The following is a 4765-nucleotide window of genomic DNA, read 5'->3' on the forward strand; positions in this document are numbered from 1 at the left end:
TTTGTGGTTTCCGCGATATGTATTATCATATGTTTTATTAATAGACTATCGAGAGGCAAAAATAGCATTTTTAAATCTGGAAACCGATTGTTTTTTACCTAATAATTAAACTCAGCACTGAGAAGCAGTCCTCCATGTCTTAATTCCATCTCCCGGAAGCAAGTGGACGTTTTGGTGGGCCTTAGTCTGTGGTGGCCAGAACAAAGCCACTTACGAATGCTCAGCTTCACAGAAAGGTGCTTCGGCTACGTTCAGGGAGCTCAAGTGACTATAGCGATACTGCATTTGGGCGGTTGATGTACTTGACAGTCCTCTTTCTTGGTTAAAGGGAAAAAACGTCCCTTTGGCGTCTCGCTGCTGTCCATTGGCTGGGATAAGCGTTACGGCTTTCAGCTCTATCAGAGCGACCCAAGCGGAAATTACGGGGTATGGAAGGCCACATGCATTGGAAATAACAGCGCCGTGAGTATTTCTGTGTTGCTGTAAAACCTAGCAATAGGTACCTAACATGATTTTGAAACGGCGATGAATGTAAATGGTATTTTAAGGTAGCTGCAACAACTTTAGCATCTGTGATTGCTATTGGTGATGCAGTCGCAGGTTCTGCTAATACCACTGGGGTTTATTGCCTACGTTTGTAACAAAAGGAAATAGTGATTTTCAAAGGCAAGTTGTTGAAATAAGATACAGTTTTTTTCATATCCTGGTGGATAATCCCCTTGAATTCTATCACAAAGTCTTGGAGGTCTGAGGCCCCGGGTTAAAGATTCCATTCACAGAGCATCGACACTCCCCCTCCGCCCCATCCCATGTGTCCCCGCCCATCATAATTGCTTACAGTGGTTACATGCTAATAATAATTCAGGCATCAGTCTTCTGCCCAGTCCACGTTCCTGAAAAATGCAGACATTTAAAGGACGTTCTTTTTGATGATTATTTCTGCTTCGTAGGCAGCTGTGTCTATGTTAAAACAAGACTACAAAGAAGGGGAAATGACCCTGAAGTCAGCACTTGCTTTAGCTATCAAAGTCCTCGACAAGACCATGGACGTGAGCAAGCTCTCTGCTGAAAAGGGTAGGTTATGTCCCCTCCTCCGATTCGGTCAGTTTCCTGGACCGCGTCGGAGAGGTTCCTACGAGGAAATTGCGGTTCCTTCTGCTCAGCACAGCTTACAGCGGGTTGGCTCGTGGGACTTTTTCAAAGGAAGGGACAAAACAGCAGCTTAGAAGGTTGGAATGGGTCAGGAGAAGAAAGATCGTTGACGCAGAAACGTGAATAAAAGTATCCGTGAATCATATGAAGCACAAAACACGAAGGGGTGGTGAGCGAAGGCCGACAAAGGGGGGGGGGGGTTGAACCGGGTCGCCTGTGCGGGCTGAGTGCGCCCCGTAACGCAGCCGTGTGTGTGTGTGTGTGTGTGTGTGTGTGTGTGTGTGTTTGCCCCCAGTGGAAATTGCCACGCCGACCAGAGAGAATGGAAAGACGGTCATCGGAGTCCTCGGACAGAAGGAAGTGGAACAGCTGATCAGAAGACACGAGGAAGAAGAAGCTAAGGCTGAGCGTGAGAAGAAAGAAAAAGAACAAAAAGAAAAGGATACGTGGGAGACAGAATTGGGGGTCTTATAAATCTTTTGAGCCCCATTTCAGCCGCCCTCTTCCACAGTGAGCACGTGATGGCTTTTGAACCCGGACGGTGGGAAAGAGGGATGGTAGCATCTGATCGGGCCCTCGTCTTTCTGTAAGTTGGGCGGTGACTGCTCTTCATGGACCTTTCTACCCCCCTCCCCCCCTTTTCTGGGAATAAAACTCGGTAAGAATGGAAACGGTGAAGGAGAATTGTCTGTAGCAGTCACTGTTGTTCACCGGGATCAGTGGGTCTGTGATCCTTCATGCTTCAGTGTCCTGGGGCAGCCCTGGAGGTGCCGGGACACAAGAGGCTAAAGTTGGTGGGTGTGAGTGTCATCAGCAGGGAAAGATGGGACCTGTGCCCTGAAGGCCTCCCTTGCTGTGTCCCTACCGTCTTGGAGAACCCGTGGCCCTCGGCCTCTGTGGGAATCACGTTCTTGTACCTGTTGCCAGCCATCGACATCGATGGCTCTTCCTAGGACCAGAAGTGTGTGCGTGCACATGTATACACACAGGCGTTCACACAAACCGCTCCGAAAACACGTGAAAGGCCCGTTTACAGTGCAAGCCCTGCACCCGCTACGGTAATCGGTCATCAGTGCTTCTGAGCACCTCTGGATCCCTCAGATCCCATTTCCCTCTCCCCCTCTACTCCCGAGAGAGAACTCGAGTTTACCTTTCCCCTTACCTACGGTTCTTACAATGCGTTTGTCTGTTCCTCTGCCCCAGGTGGCACATCCCTCGGGGTAGCCGGGTGTGCCCTCTCTCCGTCTCCAGCGGTTGGTTTAAGAACGACCGTGGGCTGAGCCGACCCAGACCAGACGGGCGGGGGGATGACAGCTGCGGACGCTGCGGCAGGCCCACGGCGGGCATGTGGCAGGTCCTGTGCAGGAGAGATTATGGCCACAGAGGAAAAGGGGCCGCAGACGAGAGCAGTCGGTCTTGGCTGAGGCGGTGGGGTGGGGGGCCCTGGTCTCAGCCCAGGAAGGCTCCAGGGCCACCGCCGCAGTGCCGGCCTCCCACACTTGTCCCCTCCAGCTCTCCTCAGAGCACATTGAACCCTTCCGTCGGTTCCCCATGCGAGAATTTCACAGATCTGCTGCGAAGTGAGTGAAGCTTAAGCTTCAGGACCCCTCGCTTCGGAGGCCTGGGAAGGGACCCTCACGATGTGTTCCATGCTCGTGCTTTTTGTAAAGTCTGCAAAAGTAAGGTCTTCTACCTGCAGTTAATAAGCGCTACCGTCTGTTTCTGCAGCGGAACATACTTGTTCGCAGATACTTCCATGCGTAGTGAGGTTATTGTTACTCACCTCAGGGTCCAAATGGCTCTTGGGACGTGTTCCTCACCCACCCGCTGAGCCTGCATACCCAGTATAGTGACAGGAAGGCATAGGAACAGAAGTTGTCACCATCGTTGGAAGTTCCCGGGACAGTGGGAGAGGAACAGGGCTTGACATGTGCCAAGTCAGAAGCTCTACTGTGGCAAACTTCATCCTTAAGGTGTGTGCAGTTACCATCTGGTGATTCAGGTCCCGTGATGCCGGAAACGCCGGGGGTGGGGGGGTGCCTTACGGGTATGTCGGCTCATCGAACTGCGGTAATTTGGTGAGGTTTCTCATTCTGATTTTCAATTTGATGCCCAATTTTGTATTTGCACTGTCGTATTCTTTGGCTTTAAGAGAACACCGCCCCCCCCCCAGCCCGCTACACACACACACAAATAGTATGTTCTATATAAACCCGAATCAGCTCCTGCTTTCCCTCGTCCTGAGAATAAAGTCCACTTTCTTCATTCTGACCTGCAACTCGCCACTGCCTTGTTGCTGATGCTCTGTCCTGGACCCCCCCACCCCCACCCCCACCCCCTGGACCGCCCTCTGTCTGTCCCTCACCCTCTCTGGAATGCTCTCCTCTCTGCACTCTGTGTCTCCCGCCCCCGAAGAACTACCCCGTCCTCTTCCCTGTCCCCGTGGGACTTCGGGGCCCTCTATCCTGCTCCCGAAGGTCTTACACACCCTCCGTCCCGCTTCCGACAGGCTGCCGGCACCTCGGCCCCGCCCCTGAAGGACTTAGGAGACGCTTCCGGGAAGTCTGACCTTCTGCCACACTTCCGGGACACTTCCGCCCTCCCGGTCCGACCCCAGAGGACTTCCGGGCGACTTCCGCTTGCGGCGGACCCGCCATCTTGTTTCCGCCCTAGGAGGCCTCACGCAGCCGAGGCCCAACCCCCGAAGGTCTACGCAGCCTGCGCTGCCATCTTGGTCTCACCACGAAGGTCTTCCGGGTGTTTGGCCTCGCCCCGCTTCCGGGAGTCTTCCGCCAACCTGTCCCCGCCCCCGAAGAACTAGAACTACCGCGTCCCCTTCCCTGCCCCGCACTGGGACTTCGGGGTCCTCTATCCTGCGCCCGAAGGCCTTACACATCCTCCGATAGGGTTCCGGCACCTGGCCCCCGCCCCTGGAGGGCTTAGAAGCCGCTTCCCGGAAGTCTGACCTTCGGCCGCACTTCAGAGACACTTCCGCCCTCCCGGTCTGACCCCAAAGGACTTCCGGGCGACTTCCGCTTGTGGCGGACCCGCCATCTTGTTCCCGCCCTAGAAGGTCTCACGCAGCCGAGGCCCAACCCCCGAAGGTCTACGTAGCCTGCCCCGCCATCTTGGTCCCACCCCGAAGGTCTTCCGGGTGTTCGGCCTCGCCCCGCTTCCGGTAGTCTTCCGCCACCCTGTCCCCGCCTCTGGAGAACTGCCGCGTCCCCTTCCCTGCCCCACCCCCGCCCAGGGACTTCGGGGTCCTCTATCCTGCTCCCGAAGGTCTTACACATCCTCCGATAGCGTTCCGGCACCTCGCCCCCGCCCCTGGAGGACTCAGGAGCCGCTTCCGAGAACTCTGACCTTCCGCCGCACTTCCGGGACACTTCCGCCCTCCCGGTGCCACCCCAGAGGACTTCCGGGCGACTTCCGCTTGCGGCGGACCCGCCATCTTGTTCCCGCCCTAGAAGGTCTGACGCAGCCGAGGCCCAACCCCCGAAGGTCCACGTAGCCTGCTCCGCCATCTTGGTCCCACCCCGAAGGTCTTCCGGGTGTTCGGCCTCGCCTCGCTTCCGGGAGTCTTCCGCCACCCTGTCCCCGACCCCTAAGAACC

General features: G+C 55.6%; 1 long non-coding RNA gene across 1 annotated transcript; it reads left to right on the top strand.

The window, feature by feature from the left end:
• The first annotated feature begins 342 nt into the window (after positions 1-342).
• LOC150014004 (uncharacterized) lies at positions 343-1823 on the top strand. Its single transcript, XR_016510839.1, has 3 exons — positions 343-462; positions 951-1074; positions 1448-1823. It is a non-coding gene; the product is annotated as an uncharacterized LOC150014004 (long non-coding RNA).
• Positions 1824-4765: the final 2942 nt, after the last annotated feature.

This window comes from Furipterus horrens, unplaced genomic scaffold (genome assembly GCF_987537825.1).
Source record: "Furipterus horrens unplaced genomic scaffold, mFurHor1.1.pri manual_scaffold_4, whole genome shotgun sequence".
Taxonomy (NCBI): Eukaryota; Metazoa; Chordata; class Mammalia; order Chiroptera; family Furipteridae; genus Furipterus; species Furipterus horrens.